The sequence below is a fragment of the Grampus griseus genome (assembly GCF_964374135.1).
Source record: "Grampus griseus genome assembly, chromosome: 19".
Lineage (NCBI taxonomy): Eukaryota > Metazoa > Chordata > Mammalia > Artiodactyla > Delphinidae > Grampus > Grampus griseus.
Genome location: NC_139013.1, coordinates 33,419,600 through 33,445,775, shown reverse-complemented (window position 1 = coordinate 33,445,775; position 26,176 = coordinate 33,419,600).

The window sequence follows — 26,176 nt, the reverse complement described above, 5'->3', positions numbered from 1 at the left end:
CAGAAATAATACCTACCTCAGTGGAAAATCTAGAGGATTGATTGACAGAAGGTAGTTAAGCAACTGGTATGCTGGTGGTTACTTCTGCAAGAAAGTCTCTGAGGTCAGAACTCCTAACTCAAGATAGTTTTGTGGAAGCAAAAGACAGATGATTGCAGAGCAAAGTGCTAGGTTCTAGCTCTACTGTGTCCTAAACTAGACTTCATTCATAATATTATTGTTTTTAGGAATATGTGTTATAATTGACCTAATTTCGTATTGTTTGGCCCTGTATATTTGACGAGAGTCTAAATAGCAAACACTTAGTTGAAAATTTAAGGAACAAGTCATTGTGTACTAACTATAACAACTAATTTTGTGGCTTGATAAAAAATAATTTATTGAATTAATATCTTTTAAACAACTATGTATGTGAGATACTATGCTGGACACCAGGGGTAAAATTGACAGATAAACCAGATGTTCTTCTGGACCTCTTTGTTTCTGAATATTGGTTACCAGTTGTCTTTCTCTTTGAAAGAGATTTCAAACAAGTGAGTGACACAGATGTAGTATGCCTTATTTCAACCAGCAAAAATGTACATTACAACTTGGTGGGCAATAAAGAAGCTGGCTTTAAAACAAATTATAAGTGTGGATACCACACCTTATAGCTCATTGACAACCACATTCTACACAGGCTTTGTAATAGATTTCACAATGGGACCTCTCTTCTGGAGGCATCTTTGGCTGCCCTGATCAAAGTCTCGGATAAAATTATGGAAGCCACACGCATGTTGATTTTAAATCAACAATAGGGCCAAGTTCCAAAATAATTTCAACAAGCTATAGTGAAGAATGAAAAGCAGCAGGAATGCATCTAACAGATGAAGGGCAAATCTTGCTTTTATGTTTAGTATCCCTCCTCCTCATTGTACATGAACATCATGGAAAACTTCCTTTACACCACTGCTTTGCGTTAAGTCTGGAACTTTCACTGAACTCACACTTGGTTTGGAGGGACTTCAAATCAAATATAGCATTCAGAGAACACATGTGCCTGTCACCTTCTTAGCTCTGAAATTCGCTCACAGTTCCAAAATATGAAAGAAAGTGATGGACCCGATTCCAAATCCTGGCTCCGCTAGACTACCTCTGTGACCCTGTTTGAATTACTTAAGCTCTCTAATTTCCCAACTAGAAAATCAAGAGTTCGAGCCCTGATCCGGGAAGATCCCACATGCCGCGGAACAACAAAGCCCATGCGCTACAGCTACTGAGCCTGTGCTCTAGAGCCTGTGAGGTACAACTACTGAGCCTGCGCGCCACGACTACTGAAGCCCACGTGCCTAGAGCCTGTGCTCCGCAACGAGAAGCCACCTTAATGAGAAGCCCGCGCACCTCAATGAAGAGTAGCCCCCAAAGCTTTAAGCTTTTGTCAAAATTGGAGAAGATAATGACCTTAGTTCTGTAAGTATACATCTATATGTATATAACTATTTATTGGGCATCTCCTATGGCTTAGATACAACTTGCTTATCTTACTTGGTATAAACAGAAACAAAATCAACAAGAAAGTGAGTTCAGGTTCCTGAAGTCCTACAACTAGTAAAGCCAGAATTGGAACATAAATGTGACATCCAAAGCTACAGCCAATTTAGAAATAAATAAAAATCTTCATTCATTCTGAATAAAGCGAATATGGGGAAACTGTCTTTTTCAGCGCCTCTGCAAAGCGATAGTTCTTCAAATACTTGTCTTATTCTTAGTGCTTCTTTATAAGAGCTAATAATTCTGCTTTCTGAAGCAATAATCATAGCCCACTCTAAAGATTTTTGGTTTTTTAACAACTAGAGCTCTCCAGTATTTCTATGGACATCTTATAATGGGAAAAGTTCCGCATCACTGGCCGTTTTCAAGGAACAGACTTTTATAGCTTATTTTCACAAAGGAAAAGAAAAAGACTATTTCCTTTGAAAGCGTACCTGTGACTTTTTGATGGATGACATTGAGGAGTTGCAAAGAAACCTTTCTGTCATATGTTTTCTTTGCAAACAGAAATTTTACTGCTGTGTTTTCCCCACAGCCCTACTTCAGGAATCTCTGAAAGTAGAACAGCTGAATGGCAGGAAGACATCGTACTGCACACAATGAAAGGAAGTCTGAGACAGGATAAAGGTTTCATGTTAAAAACTAACATAGAGATGCCCAAAGTGGTACCAGCCAGGCGTTACGGTAGACAGAACAGGAAGCAGGAATTCATGTTATTTTCTAAGAGGAGAAGTGGGGAAAGGAACAAGTATTTTAAACTGCACTATGTGCTAGAGACTGTGCTAAGCAGTTTATCCATATTTTCTAGTTTAATTCTTCAAAAGCTGGAAGGTAGGTATTACATTCTTTAACATAAATAAATAAATAGGAAGGAAGGAAGAAAGGGACCTTAGAAAACTTAACTAATATGCTTAAGTCAAAGCTAAGGAGGAATAGAGCTGGAATTCATGCCTAAGTATGTCTGACTTCAAAGCTCATGCTTGTTCTCCAATATCAGGCCTTTTCCATCCCATCAGCTGGTTTCGACACCTCGCCATCAGAGACCTTAGATTTGTCATTTGTTAATATTCTGCTTCTCAGCCGTTTCATTTCAATTCTGCTCTCTGACCTTAAATTTGGAAGAACTTTTTGGATTTGGAAATAAGCTTGTACTTCACCATGCCTATTTTTTCTGAATTCTTATTTAATCGTGTGACTCTGGAAAGTAACCAATACTTGGTTTACATTCCTATTGTAATCTCTGCAAATGACTTAATTCTAGTTAGCCTTAACTAAAGTATCAGGGAAGAACAATCCTTTGCCATTGCTTTGTAAAAGGACAATTCTGCAGACTCTCTGGGGATTCTGATGACTGGAAAATTATTTTATAATGAAAAAAATAGGAATTCACCACGATCAACATGAACTATATGCTGTTTGCCCGCGAGCAAGAGAAAAAGTCATTAGCGCGGTATGTTGAGACAAATAGGGGGATACCCAGGAAAGAGAAATAACACATGCTCATCCAGAAGAGCGGATGCTCAATATTACATCCAAATCTGGAAGGATTAACTGATTGTTTCACTGTTTAAAAAAGTTACAAAGTGAGAATTTTTGGTAAATCTTAATATCTTTTTCTTAATATTCTTGGAGATTAGGAAGGAAACACATTTGACTTTAAGGTCAGGCTTATATTTGTATATTTCCTATCAGCTAAAACTGCACATGTGTTACAATAATAGTTGTAAGTTTAGGAGTAAGTCTTGTCTCTAGAGAAACAAGTATACCTCTGAAATTTACCTTAACACAACTGAACTCTAAAAGCACGGAGAAAATGTCTGCACTTTGTTATTTCTTATTTTTAACATAAATGCAATGCACACAAGAAAAACACAAGCCATAATTATCATAGGTGTAAGCAAGTGCTTATATTTTATATAAAATTAGAGATTTTATATTTTGTGAAAGACAGTTTTAAAGAAATGTGGTAGTCCTTTCCCCGCCCCCCTTTATGTATGCTTTAAGATGTCAGTAAATTTCATTTTGATACACAGCATAATTTCACTAACATGTCTTGCAAGCATTTCTGTTGACATTCTAATATGACGAATATAAGCAGCAATACGAAAATGACGATCACTTAGTCTCTCAAAATTTTAAGATGTTAAAATATTTCTTAGACTTTTAAGAAAGATGTTTTTCTGAAGCAGCTATTAAAGTCTTCTGAAAATGTACCGCTGACCTTTGCAATATTTGCTTAAGGTTTATAAAGCACTTTCATCTTCTGGGATTAGAGACACTAAAGTATTTGGTGGTTTTATCACCGTATTAGCATTAATGACTATTATCCAATCCTTCATCAAAATAAGGATGGTGCCCAGCGTTCTCTGTTGATTTTGTTTCCTTAACAACATATTTTATAGTGGAAAATAAGGAACCTTTTTTTCCTACTTAAAAAGAACAGATCTAGTACTTCCCTGGTGGCGCGGTAGTTAAGAATCCGCCTGCCAATGCAGGGGACACAGGTTCGAGCCCTGGTCTGGGAAGATCCCACATGACGTGGAGCAACTAAGCCGGTGTGCCACAGCTACTGAGCCTGCACTCTAGAGACCGCAGGCCACAACTACGGAAGCCTGCGCACCCAGAGCCCGTGTTCCGCAACAAGAGAAAAGCCCTCACACGGCAACCAGGACCCAATACAGCCAAAAATAAATAAATAAAGTTATTAAAAAAAAAAAGACACAGATCTAAAAAAGAGGCAGTTTGTGAGTGACAGTTTGTAGGATAAAACACCATCATCAGTGAAACTGTATTATTTAGGGAAACTAGATTCCTTTAGTTTCTGGTGGCTGCTCTAATCATCTGAAAAAAGTAACAGTATGCAAATGCTTGCTCCAGAGTTTGACAAGGCTGTCACTTTCCCTTATCGGACATAGTACTTTATCACAACGCAGTGGAAAGAAAGGGGGAAATGAGGTGGAAAATATTATTCTAGGATTTTTAGGGTACTTTCATAGAACCTAGAGACAGCTGTTAAAACTATTGTATTTAACAGCAAACGTGGGTAATGAACCATAAAGTGAAATATGTAAGGCAGGGAAATATTTCTGGTGATGCATATGCTCTAACATAAATTTTACTTCTGCATTCAGTGTTAAAGAGTAGGCTGAGGCTATGTGGAGACGTGGATCAGGCAGTCAGCACTGCCACCTTGTTTACACAACAGAGCTTGCATAGTACTTTCTGAAGAGTTGCGGGGCTGTCTTGCGTCATGTAATACTGACCGTGTAATTCATCTCCTCCCTCCTTCCCACCTTCTCTCAGTTCCTCCTTCCCTCACTCTCACTCTTTCCCTCTTTGCACTGGCTGCCAGGAAGCACAGGGTGTAATATACCGAGTGTATGACTCAGCTCTGCCTCTCAATACAATTATCCCTTTTCACAATATCCGTCTTTCTATTTTTCTCTGAATATCTGCATACCATGTACAGTGGCATGAAAGTGATTTTATTATAATCCATTTCAAATACCTTGTAGAGAAGCAGATTGTTAATTCTAAACAAACATGAAACAGGTACGAGAGTTAAATAATTAATTTCAAAGAAAATTCAACCAACACAGCAGGGTGGTGATGTGATTCTTCTTATCTTACTCTCTTGGGTAACTAATATAGAAGGAGGGTGGTGCCAACAATGGAAACATGCTAAGTTGTGCTGGAAATCATTGCTAACAGTGTTTCTGGGCAAATACAAGAGTAGCAACATGAGTTGTATTGATTAAATAATAATTTAATAGCACAGTTTGCTCTGTTAAAGCTTTGTTAGTATTTTTCCTGGCACTGTCGAGGGAAAACAGAATTTTTTTTATTACAAAATTGTGCCTACCGTTTGGCTACGTGTTTAGCTCTCTAGACAATATTTTGAAGTCTGTGTGAAATAAGCATTTAATACCACAAAGACCACTGAATCGGAAATGTTTATTGTGGTATATAAAATATCTTCTTTTGTTGTGAGTTTTACTATAGATGGCTGATTCTGGAGTTTTCTTCTCTTGTCATTTTTGTTTGGAGTAGTTTTTTTTTTTTTTTTTTTGAAATATTTGTTGTGAGGGGTTAGGGGACAATAATGATTTTTCTAAAGGGTTTGCTAAACCTAAAAACAATGAGATGGTAGGATAAAAGAGGTGACAATGTTCATTCTTAAGCAAGTAGAGCTTTTTTCAAACAGGTTAGATCACCTATGAAAAATAAAAGTGTATCATAGGAGTCACTGCAAAGATTCTACCATGTGGAGGAAAGACGGTGAGAAATAAAACATCCCCCATATTACCAAAGACTGAGCTTCTTGGCCAAACAGTTGGCCAATCTTTCTTCTCTCAGAGAATGTGGAAGGCGGGGGGGCACATATAACACCTTCAACTTGAACTCAGAATAAAACTTGATTCAACAGTCTTTAAATGCTTTGTGGTCTAAATGAGAGGAATCTGGAAGGAAATGACACTTCAAAATCAGAAGCATGTATCTGTCTTGAAAAAGTCAGAAGCTTGAATTCTCCTCTGGGGTGGGCTGTCATTTGTTCCTGGAAATCTGTTTGAATTGCCCTTTTAGGGGCACAAATGTGAAGGCAGTCAGCTCCTCTGAGGGAAGATCTTATATTCTATCAAGCTCATTTGTCTTCTGTTGCTACCAAAAAAATGTGTGTGTGTGCCTGCATGGTGTACATAGATATCCTGAGTCTTTTTTTTGTTTGTTTTTCTTTGTGATAAATACAAATGCATTTATTTATTTATTATTATTATTATTTTTTGCGGTACGCGGGCCTCTCACTGTTGTGGCCTCTCCCGTTGCGGAGCACAGGCTCCGGACGCGCAGGCTCAGCGGCCATGGCTCCCGGGCCCAGCCGCTCCGCGGCATGTGGGATCTTCCCGGACCGGGGCACGAACCCGTGTCCCCTGCGTCAGCAGGCGGACTCTCAACCACTGCGCCACCAGGGAAGCCCTACACGTGCATTTATTAACTAACCATTTATTAGCAAGCAAACATAAGAGTAAAAATGTATACGGTGCATTCTTAGTGTGACCACATATCGATACTTTATCTGTCAAACCCAGATATGTTTGAGGGTAAAATAGGACATTATTAACCATTATGCTGGGGCAGCAGTCATAAACTAGGGCTGCCTTGGCTGTTTAGTTACTCTAACTTTGAATTGTCTCTAAGCTTTCATTTGTGATGCAGTCATCATCATCACCACTTGAAGTAGAAGGTTTGAATGAAGCAAATGCCAAGACTCCAGCGGCAAACTTTTGTCACCCTTTCAGCTGACAGAATCCAAAAAGTATGACTGGACACGGCTGGTTCAGGATGTAGCCCGCCATCACGCCTAAGGCCTTACTAGAACCTCACAACTTGTTCAAACAAGGATCAAGGATTTCCCTAAACTGGTGCTCTTCAAATTAATATGCATATGAATCGCCTAGGAATCTTGTTAAATGTTTAAGTACAGATTTTGATTCTTGTGGTAGGGCCTGATATTCTGCATTTTTGACAAGCTCCCAGGTTATGTTGACTCTGCACACTTCACCTTGAGTAGCAAATCCCTAAATTATTATAGCTAATTCACAAATTTTATTTCCGATTTTGTCACTGAGCTCTCATGTCATCACACTACTTAACAAGATGTTACTAGATTCACCAATAAAACTCCATGTCAGATACACAGAAACTAATTAAAGCATGGCTTTCATTGATGACAGACAAGCATTTCAGGAAGGCTTCTGTCATCTACCTATGGAATAAAAAAACCTCAAAGGAATGACATTTTAAATGTTATATCTTGTCTATGGGCTGTTTTAAATCTTCCTTCTTCCTGGAAATAATCTGATTTTGTTCTTGTTTCTCTGATCCCTTCTCAACAAATAATGTGCTCAGAATTCTTCTTCCTTTGTTTGAAGAAGGTAACTTTCATCCATCATCTTCAATCTCGGTTCTGAGGTTTCAGGACCAGCTATATCCTTCTCACTAGAAAAATTTATGACAAGGATTCAGACACCTCAATGTTTTGATCAGTCCCCTCAGATGATTAGTTTTGTCTTGCGGGGAAAGAGGTTAAGAACAGAGGGAAACTGGAGGGGTGAGGGCGATAGGAGACAAGACTGTTTATCGATGTGGGTGAAGGCACTGCCAACTATCTCCTTGTTAAGGCATACTATCTGCAGACAACCTCTGCATCTATTATAAAACCTTATGTTTGTGACTCTGCCCTGTAGTGGTAATGTATGGTATGTAGGTCTTCCTAGGCATGCTGCAACTAGTCCTGCATGCCTAGGAAGACCTGCGTACCATTCGATATATCCATTTGCTTCTCAAGAAGGGGAAACACACATGTGCAAGCTCACATAAACTGCGAGATATGGTACACAGAGTCAGTGCCAGGAAAGTTATTAATTTTCTTATTTAGCAAATATTTATTCATTATAAAAAGAAATAACTCAAATATTTTCATTCCTGATAATTCACAATAGTATCACAATAAAATGAAAGATGAAATGAGGGATTTTAAAGGTTTGGCAGATGGACCTCCCTCATTCCAGTTCTAGTTTACCGTCAGAATCGCAACAGAGTATGAGTCTAGCCTGCCCATTAAATCTTCATCTAACTATCGTCAGAATGTTTGACTCCCCCAAATGTACCTTGTCTGCTCACTTTTAACAGTGTACCTAGTATTTCCTGTTTTTTAGCTGAGGTACATTTATGAAGTCTTGTGAGGACTGAATTGTCTATTTCCATTCACTGTGTTTTCCTTGCCCACCTGGTCATCCTTGCTCACCTGTAAGAGCCGTAAGTAGTCGCTTGAATATATTCCCATTATGTGTATATTTCTGTCTTTGTTTAAACGTTTTTTAATATATCTTTGTGTAACGCATCATAATAAAAATGAAAGAGTTCACATCAATCAATTCTCCCTACTAATCAAATCTGCTACTGCAAAACATTATCATTTCTGAAGCAGAAACAGACTATTTTAAAAAACAGATGAAATGAATAAAAGAGTCATTTATTATGTAAAATTAAGCAAATTCTTAATAATTAACCTCATTTCCTTATGAAACAGTTTTTTCTGCATTTCTTACTTGAATTAATAAGTAAAAAGGAGGCAGAAAGACTAATATTCATTGCATGCCTAACTGCTAGGGATGGTGAAATATCCCCTGCTGAATATTTTTATTATGGTAATTGATTATTATGATTAGAGATTAGAAGACATTTTCCAATAATATCTTCCACTTATTGAAGACTTCCCATATGCCCACAAGCTAGGGACTTCACATGAATCATTTAAAATACTCTCATCTGGCTTTTATTATGCCCACTTAATGGATGATGGACCTTAAGCTCAGAGAGGTTAAGTAGCTTCTCTATATCTAACAGCTTGTTAGTGCCAGGTTTTGAGTCAAATAGTTCATTTGAATTATAATTTCATGTTCTGTCCATTACATTTATATTTTCTTGAGAAATATATGCCCTGAATGCACCCAGCTCTTTTATGTTATTCATATATATGTGTACATGGAAGATTTCTGAAATCAGACAATTCAGGGAAAAATAATCTTCACCCCCATAAACATTTTTTCTATGCCTTAGGCTTAGATGTATTTGTATTTTGCTCAAATTGCTCTTTCTCCTTCACAATTATTCCTTCTGTTGAGCATTTGTTCCATAAGCACAGGTGATATTATTCGCACCATTTTGAATAATTATATTTATTACCATCATCTTTACCTTTCTTTTTGTAATAATTTAATGCCATTTATTAGTACTTTCAACATTCCCATTACCATTGTACTTCCGAGACATAATATCTACTATTGTAATTAATAACTACAAAAATTAACCTAAGTACAACACACAGTAAGCATTGGGTGTCACAAAACAGTTTGACACCCAATGCTTAGATGACTTTTCTCAAGTGCCTATGTCACCTCTAAGGGTAAAATCAAGCTGAGTTAGTCTTACTTTAGAGAGTAACTTGGTTCAAGTCTATAAAATTCATGTGCTGAAAATCCATATATAGACATGTTTCCAGATACATGATCAACATTGTTATTAGACTATGTGCATGTATTTATATGTGATATGTATGTGTTTTATTTCTTCCTTCTCATATTGTCTTTCCTTCTTTTGTCTTGTCTCTTTTCTTCTTTATTTCCTAAAACCAGTATCTCAGGTTTAGCCTACTTGACTGACTCAACATTGCCCAGATCAGTGATTTCTAAACTTCTTTCATCAGGTACTCATCAGTAAAATATGGAAACATTTATCACCAATTTAAATATATTTATTTGTAAATAATATAGACTTCTATATTAAAATATTCTATTATAAAACATGAAGAAAATAAAATATTTTAAAAGATGATAAATATATCAATTCTAACATTTTCTTTCCACAACCCAATAAATTACATTTTTCGCTTCACTTTGGCTCAGAAGTTCATATTTATTTAATTTCTGAACTTTAGCTTTTAAGATCTAAATTGAAATACATGATACCAAGATACTGCCCTAGTCCTACCTCCTACCCATCTTTCATCATCCCAGATAAACATGTTTGCCTTTCCATGGGCTTTGACATGGGTCAGGGGCTAAGGGGAACCTTCCCTGTATGACCCTAAGCTCCAATAACCCTTGAATAAAAGGGTACTTGGCGGAGATCTCTTAGAATATTTTCTGCTGTAAAAATGTTTTCCATGGCTTGATCAAACAGCCAGGACCTAAAAAGATATGTGTTGTAAATAAAGGGGATATTTGTGTTTTCTCTCTTCTGCAAACAACCCAGAGTAATTCTTACGTCCAGTGACAGCTATAGAATTTTGTAAAAGACTTCTGAGAAGGTAGGAAATGACCTCATTGAGCAACCTTTGGAAAAGTGGTTTCCTTATACTTTTCTACCAGATGAAAAATATGATTAATGGAATATCTCAAAAGAATATCTTATTTCATATTCTTTAAAATAAATAATTCATATGCATTAGCTTTCTATAAATGTCATAAAATAGGTAAACTTTTAAACATAGATGCCTTAAGTGCTTTTATTTTCTACATAAAATGACATTAGTCTGAAAATAGAACAGACTTTAAGAACAAGGTACTTCAAAAAAAGATCTTCCTTTGTGGTAAGTGCCAACAAAGGACACATTTTACATTAATTGGTTGTCTCCATCCAGACCATCTGTCTTTCCAAATGTAATGAATCCTGGCATTCTTATTGGTATGTACTGAATAGCTCAAATTGGGTCTGAAATAAACCCTGTTTGAAGTCTCGTTATAGGATCACCTTGTGAGTTGTGGAACAAATGTTAAGAGCCTTCTAATCAGACTCCCTCCCAGTGAAAAACTGAAGTTCAGTTGCATATAGCTGGAGCATGGGCTTCACGTGGATCCATTTTGCATTTGCATAGTAGTATCACACATTCTTCTCTCGTTATACGACTTGTGCATGTGTATGTGCCATTATATAACGTGAGTGCCTAGAATTTTAAATATGACATTAAAATTCACATATGCCTTTATACTGAGTGTTTCACTGGTTTCTGACAACCTTCTACCAGATGCAGGCAATCACCATTAGCTCCATTTCGTAGATGAGAAAATCGAGGCTTAAAGGCAGTGCATGATTTAACCTGTGACTATTTCTCCTATGATACTCTTCCCTTTCATTCTGTTGGCATTAGCTATCTTGGTCATCTCCTACAGGCCAAACTCCCCCCGACACTGGATCTCTGTAATTTATGAAAGAGGAAGAGAGAGAGAGGAAGTTACCACTAGGCACTTGAACCTCATCTTAAATGTCTCATCACCAAGAAAATCTTTCATTCTATCTCAGACCAGCTTAAGTACCTCTATGGACTCCTACACTTTTTTTAAAAAAATAATTGTAATTAAAACGATACACATATAAGTACGATCCCCCAATAGAAAGTGAACTCCAGGAAAACAGAAACTTTGCATATTTTGCTGGTCAAATTCAGCAATGATATTCAATTTCTAATACTGATTGAGCAGGTAATGAGCAGGTGCTGTGCTAGCAGCAAAATCCTATAATCATGGACTGGGAAATACGAAGCTTCCTCTCACTTCGTAGCCCTTTCCATGCTGCAAGCAAAATGGAAAATGTAACAGTAACTAAACTCAACCAGCATTGTTGCATATTGTGGAACTAGTGAGGCACTTTTGGAATTAGTTAGGGCTGGGATTGATTGATTCATAGCTCATCCACACTCTAGGGGGTAACATGAGACCAGTAACTCTGTAGTAATTCTGTAGCTATTCATATAGTCATATATTAGAAACCGTCTATTCAGATGCTTTAAGAATTTTTCAGCACTTTGAAAACAGGAATACATGCATTGATTGTATAGTCATTTGATAGATGATAATTTTCTCCCTTCTGAATATATATACATATATATGTATCTCCAACAAAATAGCTGATCATGAGGTGGAAGGTAAAAAATCTAGTTTGTGAATGGCAGTCATGGATAAGGCTGGAGACCTCCTCAATGAGGTCTTAAAGAAACCTCAAAAAACTTATGGCTGTTTTAATCACAGTAATAAATCACTGCAGTGAGAAAAACTGTGGATTACTTCACCACAGTCCCCAAAACAACAGGAAAAACTCCACTGAACATTCCAAAGCCTAAAGGAGAGGATCAAAGAGGCTAAGTTTGTAGATTTACCCATGGTTTGGCCAGACTACTTCCACTCAACAGTTACTCAGTTGTTCTAAATTCTTTGCTACCAATATCACTGCTACCATCCTATTCAGAAAAAGTAGGGCTAGTCGAGGGGATGTTGGCCTTTGGGAGAGGGCAGTGATTGTAAACAGAAAGGCTCTCCCTCTACCATATGCCAAATGCTGAATTCTATTCTGTGACTTAATGAGAAACAAAACAGACCTGGGCACTATCAACACAGAGTTTATAGTCTCAAGGATTAAATGCAGTAAATCACATATTATGACCTAATCAGTGCCTATGAGAAACATACTATCAAGAAGGTTCTGATTGCGCATGATATGACAACCAGACTTAATCTGGAAGCTCAGGGTATTTAAGAAGCAACTAGAATAAATAGGAGTTATCTAGGTGAAAAATGGAGAGGGATAGAGAACATTCTAGATTGTGGAAACTGTATAGGCAAAGGTTTTGAAGCTCGAGGGAACACAGCACAAGAGCATGTAAAGCCTCAGACATTTTCCAGTCACTTTACATATACTATCTCATTTAATCCTCACATCTTCCCTAAAGTAGGCACTGTTCTTTCCCCTGATGTGAAATAAGGAGACAGATGCTTAGTGAGAATGAGTAACCTGCCCAAGGTCACACAGCTACTGAACCCATATTTGAATGCAGATCTCATATTTCTGACGGAGACTGCAGTGAAACTCAATTGAAATACCAAGTTTATTAACAGACAATCAGGAAGCTTCCTGGGGAAGTTAGGCCTGAAAATTGGTCTGATGAAAGATAAAATTTAAGCATCTAGATAAATCAAGTTATTCTACATCTAGAAAGTCCAAAATAAATCCCAAGGAGCTTTTGTTCATTATTCATTTGTGGTATGAAAATCAGGTAATGGTATTAGAAATCAGCCAGCAGCCTACATTTTCCTTACAAGTAAAGACTAGCTTTGAAATTATTTAAGAAGGCTGACAGATGCGTCAAAATTATTCAACCCGTTTTAAGTAGAGAAAAACAGACACCGCATTCTATTTATTTCACTTCTACATGTAAAGCTCATTCTAAATTTGACTACAAGAAAACTGCCTTTGAATATAGAGCTATTTGTTCCAAAATGCCATGCTGGCACATACAGTTTCTCTCAAGTTTTTCCTCTACACAAAAAGAGCAACGATGAAGTGGACTAGATTCATAGTGACAATTTTTATATGTTTTCTGGTGGTTGACAACTGCTCAGAAGATCGGATACCATAGGAAAAATTTCAGCCATCATGGCTATATGAATTGTCTAAAGGCTTAAAAACATAAAGGCAGAAAAAAATTATAGGAACATTTACCTTTCAAAGTAATAGAATACTGCAGTGACTTTCCCAGGTATCCCAGAGACAAGTGGTTTTGAGTCTCACTGGCTAGATAACTCCTTTTGTAACAATCTAGGATGAGATATTGTGTGTCTCTTTAAAGCCTCAAGAATGCTTCCAAGTCTCCAGGAACCAGAAATCGAGTATGACAGGCTGTATTCTGTGCTGCTTGGTGCTTCCTTAAAGTCATGCCCAATCATGTTTCAGACAGACTTGTAACTTCTTAAAGTCCCACTAAGGCTTGCCTCCATTATCAGATACTGTAGTCCCTGAGAAGAGGATAGTTGCGGGACCTACACACTGAATTGGTAATGTCAGGCTCCCACCTTCCTGATGCTCCTGGAAATGTGGTTACAAATAGGTTATAAGACATCTGGGTAAACATTTCCAAGTCATGGTCATTCCTTTCCAAAGCTTACGGAGATAAGATGTCAGCCATGGTGACTAAACTCCATTTAAAGCATAAATCCTCATTGGACTTAAAAAATAACTTAATTCATAGTGTTGCACACACTGAGGGGATTTTTCAAACTCTTCCTACATAAAGTAACAGTTTTACATTTTCTGCCTTTTTATTTTTTCAAATTAGCTGTCTCTTTCTTTCCATGTGAAATATTCGAACTCCCCTCTCTCTGTTAAGATTCTTTGGACACAAGCAACAGAAACATAATTGGGCTGGCCTAATCTTTTCAAGGAATTGATTGAAAGGACACTTGGGAGGTCACGGAATCAAATGTAAAGCTGAACACCTGGATTTTTAGAAGAATAATGGTGTATTGAGAGATATTACTAGCAGGTACTCATGCACAATCTCTTTGTAGCATTAACAAATGCCTTGTAGCATCTGCTGTTTATCACGATACTGAGAATTTATTCCAGAGATTGTTTAATGTGGGTCATGAACTCATCTTGGTTGGGAGGTGGAGGGAAAGCATTATTATGAAGATCTCCACCGGCACAGTATAGAATGTGGGATGGAAGATTCCCAAACGATAAATGAAGTGCTATTGCCAAAGAAGGGGACAAAGGAAGCAAATGCTCACAACCATTGTTTTGATTTTGTTGGTTTGGTTTCAGGTTGTTTTGTTTGTTTGCTGTCATGCTGTTAAACTCATATTTCTTTTTTCTTTTTTAAGGTGCTACGAAACACTGTTCAAATGCCCATCCGTAATAATGTGAGTACAGTGTGTTATAGTCACAAAAATAAGTGAAGCTAACTCATAGTGTTAAAAGGCAGGATTTTGATAACCCTTGAGGAAAAGAGAATAGTGACTGGAAGAAAAGACGAAGAGGTTCTGGAGACATTAGTCATGTTCTGTTTCTTGAACTGAGTGCTGGTTTCAGAGACTGTGGTTAGTTTGTGAAAATCCATTGATCTGTGAAAAAAAAGAATCATTGAGCTGTAAACTGTAAACTTATGTACACTATTTGGTAGGTACATTACCTGAGCCAAAAGGAAAATTAAATAATATAGATCCTGTCTTTAAAAATATGATATTGTGTTAACCATAGACTTTTTTACATTAATGAACGTAATGAATCAAATGGAGAGAATGTGGAGAATGAAAGCCAAGGGACACGAAATGGATGAGCCAAAGTCACAGAGGTAGATCTTTCAGTGCCCACTCCTCTCCTTTCTCTATGGTTATACACCATGGAATGAATCTCACAAACTTCTATACTTCCCATTGCCCAATCATGCATTTCCAAAGGAAACAAAATTAAAAACTCAAATGCTACAAGGTAACAATTTTATTCACTTTCTTGTCCTCAGTGCCTAAAACAGTGCCTGGCATTCAGTCTGTGCTCATATGCTATGTGTTAATTGTATTTTTAAGTTAGAGAAACATTTGTCAAAGTCTGGTCTCTGCTATGGGAGATTCAACCAAATGAAAATTTTTTTTTCTTTAAATGTCAGCAACTCAAGGAAATTCAGTTTGAATAAGGTCCAAGGTCAGAATAGCTTCTTAAAAAAGATGAAATCTATTATTTGGTTTTCTCAAAGAAATTTTAATTTTAAAGCCATCAACAATTTCCCAAGGTTAATCATCTTCCTCAAGAGAGATAATGATAAAAGTCAATGATCAAAAAAGGTTACAAAGCAAAGAGTGTGTGATTTTCCAATTATTACCTTATGTGATTTTTTTTGCCTTTTCTTTAATGATAAATTGTATTTAATGTAATTTGGTTCTTTCTCCTGACACTTCAAAAGTTTATCAAGTGCTTTTGTCACGCCTTTTGACTTTTCTTTTGCTTTTGGATTGCTTATTTCTGATTAACAGAAGCTTGAAAATCTCTTGTTCGGAAGTCAATCAGAATGCAGCTGTTTCATAATGGTACAGTGAACAGTTGACACTTTGCTGGGCTAACATCTTCTCGACAAATTGATTACCTCTACTGCACATCAATCACTTGACATAACCAAAATAAAGCCAGCTTAATAGAACAATATCTCATGATAAATACTTTCCCTTGAAACTTCCCATCTTTGCCTCCACACATATATTGATAAATGATGTTTCTTCACCTTGATGCTCTTTTTCTCGAGCAGGAGGCCCATTGTCCTATGACAGCATCCTACTGCATTCACTACATTACCTAGATGTTTAGGGCAGTTTTCAAAAAGAGACTTCTCTGTCTCAGTATATTGCCAGTTAAATCAATAAACACTGAGAGAGAGCCCAAAGTTTAGCAAGGCAGCTGCTTGCCCTCATCCAATGGAACTAGGTAACAAGACACCTGTTTCTTACTTTCTGTCCCCTTTATAGCCAAGAGCAAAATCACAGGTTAACCAGGATGCTTGCCTTTCTTGGCCTGTTTCACAGGTCTCAGATGAACAAGAACTCAGTCTGAGCTTCCATTCAGTGACTTCTTCCCTTCATGGAGTAATAAGAACGATGTTAATCTCTTCAACAATTTTAGAAAGACAGTTAAAAGCAACCACTGGAAATGGCACAGGCTCCATATGGAGGTTTATACTTTTTCAGTTACCATACTACTGCTTTGTAAGTCTGTTTTTGTTATCTTCTAAATGAGTTAAAAGTCTTTTCTCATATAAACTCTGTATTAGTGTGCTCTTGCTTTAAAGAAAAGGCTACCTCCAAAATCTGTAGATTTAGAGAATAAGTATTTATTATTGCTCAAGAGTCCATGGGTCATCAGGGTTGATTTGGGCCAGGCTCAGTCATGTGTCAGCACTCAATGGCAGATCAGCTGGGAACTGGCTCATCTAGAATGGCTTCACTCACAGGCCTGTTGATTGGATGGCAGTCAGCCAGGGCAAGGGGGTGACAGGGCTGCTTATCTTTCATCATCCTACACGCTAGCTTCAGCTTATTTACATGTCAGTGGCCAGGTTCCCAGGGAGTAAAAGGAAGCACATACCAAAACATCGCATCTGACACATTCTGTTGGCCAGGACAAATCACAAAGCTAGTACAGAATCAAAGGATGGGAAATACATGCCACCTGTTCATGGGAAGAGATTCAAAGTCACATTCCATGAGCCGCAGATATAAGGAAAGGACAAAAAAATTATAACCAATTTTGTAATCAATGTATGCTAAATTCAAGAGCACCCAGTCAAATATATTTGCATGAATTTTAAAAATTATGACCCACTTTAAAATTTCAACTAAATTTTTGAGAAATCAGTCCAATCAAATTATTTCATTTATACAAACATGTTTTTGAATTTCACTGACGGATTTGTTTTAATTATTGGGTATCTGTTAGGTGGAAAACAACATGTATGAATTTGAACACATCACCATAAATTTACATTTTGGTGGCATCATTTCAAATTCACATAAAGCAACTTTTAACTGCACTGCCATTAGCATTAGATGTTTAGGATCTTAATGAGCTGTATCTGAGAATAGAAATGATAATAATATACATGCTATATCAAATAAATCTTCCTTGGTGTAAAGTCTGAAATGTTCATACATCATATAAGGCAAAGTGAATGTCATATCTGTTCAACTCGATCAACATCCAGGTGCTTTTGATTTGCCTTTAATAAGGCAAAGAAGTATGTTATAGTCAAATCTTTATAGCAAGATATATCATAAAGGAACACTTTAAAAGATTAATATTAATATCAAGGAATTTAGAAAAATGAATGTAAGCAAAAAACATGCTTAAAACTTTGTTTTATAAAAGCACTAAAGAGCTATATGTATGTAAATATTTGTAATATGTAAATGTATGTAGAGAAATATTAAAATATCTGATATCCATCACTCAATACATAGTAGTATTTTTTTCCTACAGTTTAGCATAATATTCATTTCTTTTTGGAGGCTAGCATGTATTTTTGAATGAATTCTGTGAACAACATACAAATATCACTGGGGCACAATTCTGGTATTTATTTTTAACCAGTAAATATCCTCACTGGCTATAACAGCCTGACATTTTATAATTTAGCAGCTTTTACTCTTACTTGTGCAGGCTGCCTTATTTTCTGTCAATTTGCCCTTTAGAGGGAGGTTGTTTTCAAATAGAAAATGTACTATTACATTAATAGATGAAAAATGGTTGTATACTATTATTTCAAATGTTTATGGAGTACTAAACAAACTTTTAAAAAATGAGAAATGATGTTAACCCCAAGGTTCCAACAATCTACAAGTGAAGATACAAGAAGCCAACGTATATAAGGAATGCAGCATGAAATAATTGTTTAAATAAATGCTTAAAACTTAATTACTGCTTTCCGTATTTCAGTCACTTTTTACTTTAAGCTGGTTTGTAAAAACTTCAAGCATTAATATTGAATTTTCATGGTTCAATACCATGAGTAGTAATTCTATAAAATGTGTGATAAATATCTGTTTCTTACTTCATTCTATCCTCTGAGATCAAGTCATCAGCAAACAACAAAACCAACTTTCAACAGGGAGACAGAAATTTTCTGTAGGCCAGAAAGACAAATTCAGGACATCACCACATCTGTCACCATCCCAAACCTTCTTTGCCTACCTAACTGAGGGTACACAGAAAGGAAAATATATAGAGAGAAAATCACTAGAGGGGATTTTATAGTCAGGCTGGCTTGAAGACATTTAACTATGTTGTGGAATTGTTGTGAAGATTACATTTATGTAATAGTTACAAAGCGTTTCAGATAGTATGTAGCAAGCGTGTGCTCAAAACACGAAATCATATTATCACTATCATTAGCAACATCATTATAATCTCCATTACTATCTTTAAAATATTTGCACTGACTTTTATGATGTCAAATTTCTAACAAAAATACTATGAAAAGCATTTTAATTGATCTGTTCTATCCACAGCTAAGTTTTACTCCTCACTACACAAACGTATTAACTGAAGCTGACATAAGGAAAGAGTTTTTTGAGTACATTACAATCATAAACTAGCCCATGAAGATTCAAAATGATAATCACATCTTCAGCTAACGCTTTCTGTGAGCTCAGCTATTTCCAAAGCGTTAACACAAATTTCCAAGCTTGACACAGAGGTGAAGTTTTTTTTTTCAAAGCAAACAACAATACTATATTCTCTGGCTCTTTCGCAGAGACATTTCCTTTAGCAGTCAGAGTTCTATATAAAGACCCAAAGTGTGGGAAGCCCCTATTCTATCTTCTGACGTCTTCCCTCTTGAGCACCACAAATATCCTTTCTCGGGGATAAAAAATGGGACACCAAGAGGTGATGAAGACACCTCTATTAAGAGGTGACCACTGGTGTGTTCTTAGGTGTAAGGCGCTTTAAGAGATGAAGCTATACTGATTGAACTTGCTTTGCACAGTGTATACAAGGAAATAGAGCTAAGAAAAGAGACTTAATCAATACTGACTAAGGATGATAATTTGAGAGGTGAAGGAAAATCTATGAGGATTTCTTTGGAAAAGCCTGAACCATCAGAAACAAGATATCAACTTAGAGCTTAATCTGTTGTAACACATTTATAACAAAATAACTTTTCAAAGTACTCCACTATCATGTCAGCATATATTTTTTTTAATACCACAGCAAACTGGGCACTATGCTTGTGGCTTGAAATATAAATGTTATTAAGATACTCATTCTGCTCTGGAGAAACACCCTTACAGGGGAATCGTCTATGTTAGTGTTTTCTGGGATGCTTATGTTTTTCTTTTTTGTTGTTGTTTTTTTTTGTGGTACGCGGGCCTCTCACTGTTGGGGCCCCTCCCGCTGCGGAGCACAGGCTCCGGACGCGCAGGCTCAGCGGCCATGGCTCACGGGCCCAGCCGCTCCGTGGCACGTGGGATCTTCCCAGACTGGGGCACGAACCCGTGTCCCCTGCATCGGCAGGCGGACTCTCAACCACTGCGCCACCAGAGAAGCCCGATGCTTATGTTTTAACATATTCAAGAAGAATAAGAGGAAGTGATTTAAGTTTAAATATATGAATGAAAATGTAAGCCCAAGCTTCATGTAAATCAGATCAAGGCAATTACTTATGGTCTACTCATCTGACATAAAAATGCATGAATCCATTAAAAAATATATATATATACTTACATTTTTAAAGTTGTGTTAAGAACACTTAACATGAGATCTACCCTCAAATGTTTAAGTATACAATACAGTAATGTTCAGTATAGGAACAATATTGTACAGTGGATTTCTAGAACTTATTCATCTTGCATAACTAAAACATTTTTTTCAACTTATAATGAAAAAGAGTGCCTTTGGAATCAAGGACAAAATCTTCACACAAATAACCAAATATTTATCAATAAGTGTTTTCAAGGAATTGATCAAAACTATGAATTGTGCATACTCAAAACAATAATGTATTAACTAGAGTGCATGGGACTTCAGTGATTTAAGCACAAGCCCTTTATCTTTTTTCAGTGCTTCTCTAATGTGTTCAAAGACTATCACACCTAAAGCAGCCTGCACTGCCAAGGGACATATTCATGATATAATTCTACAACGATCACACTGATATGTTCTCTTTTTAGAGAGAATTTATTTTTAATTTATTTTAGCAACATCTTGGTAAAGTTGGGAGTGTGGAGTAATTTAAATCTTTTCAGAGATGAGAACCATTACTACACACTTTACTATGTACAACTTACTCTCCTCTGTACATAGTTATATACATACAACTAGTTCACTAGCTAAAAACCTCATATGCTTTTCCACATTCTCGTTTCCAAGTAAGATGATCATATTTTCTGAATCCAAATTTATAAAGCATCATGAAAAACAGTTAAAATGTTGTCTGTCTTGTAAAATCAGGCTCACTTTTCTCTGTTTACTGAAGAGCTTTCCTTCACATGACATGTGTACTGTTTGAAATTATACATAGGATTTATTGCCACTCGTAAATTTGATTTAGATAGTTTCTAAAATAATTTCCATATCTTTAATGAGTTTTGTAAATCACCTCTGAGAACACACAGACTAATATTCTTTGTGATGCTACTAGAAGAATGATGCTCATAAAAGGAAGCTATTCTAATGAGTGAATTGTACTGGAATATTCTTTTCACTGTATGTGTTCCCATTATTTTACTCAAGTAAGCAACAAAGAGAATCTCTATACTTATTGTGCAACACAACAGCAACACCTGGAGAAAAATGAAGACTGACAGTTAACAAATTGTAAAGTATCGGGTATGGTAACATGAGCAATATTTTATCAGGACTGAAAATAATTCCTCAACACTATAATAGAAAGGGTTTATATAGTCATTCATAGCAGTTAAGCATATAATTGTAACAAACACTGAAATCCAGTCAACATAATCACTGTCTCTTAGTTGTCTAGGGTTAAAAAAATAAGAGAAAAAAAAACTATGATGCTATTAGAAAATATTTTTGTTCAGGGAGAATTATTAATCAGAAAAAAAACGTCCTCCACTGAAAGAAAGAAAAAAATGTTCTTACTAAAGTGAATAATTTTTCTATTAATTATCCCCATTGAGATTTCCTCAGTGACACATACGTAAATTAAGTTTGGAATCTGAAAAGTTCTTAGATTTATTCAGTACCAAAGTACTATCAGAAATCTTTAGCATTAATGTGAACTGGAAAATTAGACACCCATAACTTGTAAACCCCAAGTTGAAATTCTGATACAAAGAAAATTGGTGAGGGAGTTATATTAAAACATTAAACCTGTGAATATGTGAACTCTTAAATATTTGCTTTCTGTCTTCTTGGCAAACCCACCTCAGGTACAAGAATAGGAGAGTCAATATTCTAGGTGTGCACAAACAGAAAAAGTTTGATGAAGCAGGTATCAAAGAAGTTCTTTAGGACCCTTTTGAAACAAAGACACCTCAATAAATGGCTTTTGTTATATCCAGGTCCCTATATGTTTCTGACTGAATATGAAACTCTATCCTGGGAATGTGTTTGAGTCTGTCTTCTATTATCGTAGAAGTTGACAACTAATGGTTTTAATAACCCTTGAATTACAAGTCAAGATTTTATGACAGGTGGACACTGCATCTTATGTCCTGAAACTAAATGTGAGTTATCCTTTTAAAGGTAACTAATATCTGACATCTGATGTTTATTTAGAACATATGTGAGCATTCATATTAAATGATAAAAGTGCCATTTATCTTGGGCTTTCTCTACACAGCTGAGGAAATGAGGCAACTAAAGGGCTCACACAGTTCTTTCATTTAGTGTTTTTCTTATATAAGTTTATTTATTTTATTTATTTACTTTTGGCTGTGTTGGGTCTTTGCTGCTGTGCGCGGGCTTTCTCTAGTTGCCGTGAGCGGGGGCTACTCTTTGTTGCGGTGCGCGGGCTTCTCATTGCGGTGGCTTCTTTTGTTGCGGAGCACGGGCTCTAGGCACACAGGCTCAGTAGTTGTGGTTCGCGGGCTCTAGAGCGCAGGCTCAGTAGTTGTGGTGCACGGGCTTAGTTGCTCCGCGGCAGGTGGGATCTTCCCGGACCAGAGATCAAACCCGTGTCCCCTGCATTGGCAGGCGGATTCTTAACCACTGCACCACCAGGGAAGTCCTCTATCGTTTAGTTTTTAAAGTAAACTTTTATTGCTTATAAATCCCTTAAACCATAAAGTATACTCTGTGCTGTTCTTTCCAAATGCTGAAATAATTATTTTTAAAAGGATAAACGTTCATTCTAAAGGGCAAAGTAATTAGGGAAAGAAAGTGATATACAAGCCGGCCTTGGGGTTGGGTGGCAAAATGAAGTGTGTTGGGGAATGGAGAGCCAGGAATATAAGCACCCCGGCAGGGCTGGTTGAGGCTGTGACTGTAAATGGGGGAGTAAAACACAGCGTGCGTCTCAATGTATACTAATAATGTTGGTTCAGATGGAGTGGAGCCTGGGGTATTATTAGTATCTTGCCCATCATACTACTCTAAGGAAGGCTTGTGCTAGCAGTCACTACTGGGGGGGTGGTTCAACATTAAAAGACTGAGGAAGATATCACATTGATCTTAACACTTAAGTAGAGCCACCATTCTTAACTTTTTCTAGGGTACACAAAGATGGTTGATATTTGTATCTATGAAAAACAAATTTCATTAATGTATCCACTAATGTGCATATTAGCTATGTCTCCATCATTTTTCTCTCCTATTCAGGAAAGTATTATAGCAATATAAATGTGTGAGAGTGACTTCGAGGTCCTACCTAAATGTCCATCGACAGATGAATGGATAAAGAAGATGTGGTGTATGTGTATACACACACACAGACACACACAATGGAATACTACTCAGCCATAAAAAAGAATGAAATAATGCCACGTGCAGCAACATGGATGGACCTAGAGACTATCGTACTAAGTGAAGTAAGCCAGACAGAAAAAGACAAATATCATATGATATTGCTTATATGTGGAATCTAAAAAAAGAAAAAAATACAAATGAATTTATTTACAAAACAAAAATAGAGACACAGAAAATAGACATAGAAAACAAATTTATGGTTACCAAAGGAGAAGTGGGGAGGAAGGATAAATTAGAAGGTTGGGATTAACATATACATACTGTTATATATAAAATATATAACCAACAAGGACCTGCTGTACAGCACAGGGAACTATACTCAATACTCTGTAATAACCTATATGGGAAAAGAATCTGAAAAAGAATATATCTATATCTATCTCTGAATCACTCTGCTCTACACCTGAAACTAACACAACATTGTAAATTATACTTCAATAATAAACAAAATAAAATAAAAACAAAAAATAACATACAGTGTGGATTAAAACTTCAAGATAAATAAAGCTGTTAAAAAAATAAATGAGTGAGAGTGACTTACAGGTTTTACTTGCTTTTGTATTAGTTTATTAAAAAAGAAATAATCTTCTAACATTGGGACTGCTACCACTAATCGTCACACTTCTCAAGGTCCACCTTACTAATAAATAATACAAAGGCTGTAAATCTTTTACAAGAAAGACGGTCCTGTTTGGAGAGCTACCAACGAGGTGGCTGGTTACTAAGGAGCAAAAGAGGAATCCAAATAACTGACTGTTGTGATGGCAAAATCAGAGGGACTTCAACAGGCAAATTAACATCTTGCAAAGTTAAGCTATAAAAAGAATTGTTTATGTCTCAAGTTATATACGTTTCATCTTGAGCACTGTGGTTGGATCAGTGCAGTGCGTAGAAATGTTACCAAATATCTTTGGTAGAAAGGAACTGTCTACATAGCTAGAAACTAAAGGGTTCAAGAGGGAGAGCACTGAGCAGGTATCTAAAGGATGAACTTAATAAGGACACTGGGATGAAATTGATCATGATGCCCAGTGCTTGGGAGAAGGTCTGGCACATAGCAGGAATAAATACATAGGAAATCTCAGAATTTTAAAACTGGACAGGACCTATTAGAATTCCTACATCAGCCAAGTCATTTAAAACCTGGAGAAACTAAGCTTTTTAATTTTTTTTCTGAGACTCAGAAAGGTAATTATAACATAGTTCAAAACTTAGAATGTGGAATGCATTGGTCACTTATTTATTCAATGCACCTGAGCAAATTATTTAAATTCCATGAGCCTCACTTCTTCAATGGTAACAAACAGCTGCTTTAAGTTCTAACATGTAAATAAAGAGCTTAACAAAATGTCCGACACATAGGGAGTATTCAATAAATGACAGTTGTAGTGTACACACACAAAGTCGCTAACAGACAGAGGATAGAATTTATGTCTCCCGCATCCATCAGTGCTAGTCAATCTGTTTCCAAATTCTAACTGAACTATTATTTATTGAGCTTTCATGCATGGTGAATGTCAATTTCATATATGTTATTCTTGATAGTACATCATGCTTCTATCAGAATTGGTGTATAACATTAAACGGTACTACAACCAGCTCATTTTTTCCAGTAATAGTCCTTCTATTATAATTTCTGAACATTCCAATTTATCAGTGTTAAAGATAATTTCCTCCCCTCATAAAATATTAACATCCTTTTCTGTGTGACTAAGAATTGTCTCCAAGCAACTTCTTCCTGTCATTAATTAAAAGAACGAGCATTGTAATATGAATGTGTAATTCTCTGACAAGCACTCAAGTGTTTGCTGAGAAGTCCCTTTCTACCAAAAACATCTGGAAAATAATATGGTAAATTAAAAATCTGATACTTTAATATACTACACGGTAATCCCCAAGGCTAGGCAGGCAAAGTGCCAAACTGGCAAAGCTCTTACTCCTGGCGTGGTGCCACGGCTTCCTCATTTTTCTTTTCTCGATGCGTTATACGAGGAGTTTGCACTGCTTTACTTATCAGACGAGTAAATGATAACAAACACATCCCAACCCAGGTTAGCTTTTCTGCTTGCAGTGGACAGTGTCTCCCTCAGACACAGCTATCATCAATATTTTAGGTACTCCGACAGACTTGGGAACAGCTGTAGTTAGTAAAAGCAGTTGCATGACTCCTGCCCCAGCAGTAAAAGTAAATTGCTCCTTCTCATTGGTTTTATGTCGTCTGCTGGAAGCATTTTAATGGGCATTCAAGTCCCATTCCAAGAGGCTGTAGCCCTTTCCTTATTTTTTCCCCTGTCTCAACTTTATGTTTTCAGGGTGTTGAATAGTATGTTAAGAGCCTGAAGCTTTAAAACTCAGCCACCCAATGCTTTGTGAAACGAGGGCCAGGACTTCACTCTTCTGATTCCCAACCGTATGATGTTTCACACTTTGTAAAGGACTGTCGTATTCCTAACACCTTCGATTCTCAGATGTACACCATGAAGGATTACTTTCCCCACTTTTCTTTTATGAAAACTGAAGCTCAGAAAGCTAAGGGATTCTTCACAAAACCAAGAGACAGATTATACAAGTGTACTTATGAAAATGTAAAACTTGCAGGAAGATAATCATTCTACATATTAGACACACATAAGTGGAAAAACAAAGAACTGAATACAGATCTCGTGACCCCACATCTAGAGATCTTTCTGTGGCAGCACCTGGGATCACAAAAGCCAGGTAGGAGGAAGGGAAATAGTACATGAAAACAGCATATGGAAAGACTTTCATATCATAGTCAACTATTTCTCCTCATCAAGTCTCAGGTAAATATCACTGAAGAAGAGAAAATGATTTTTCTTTGATA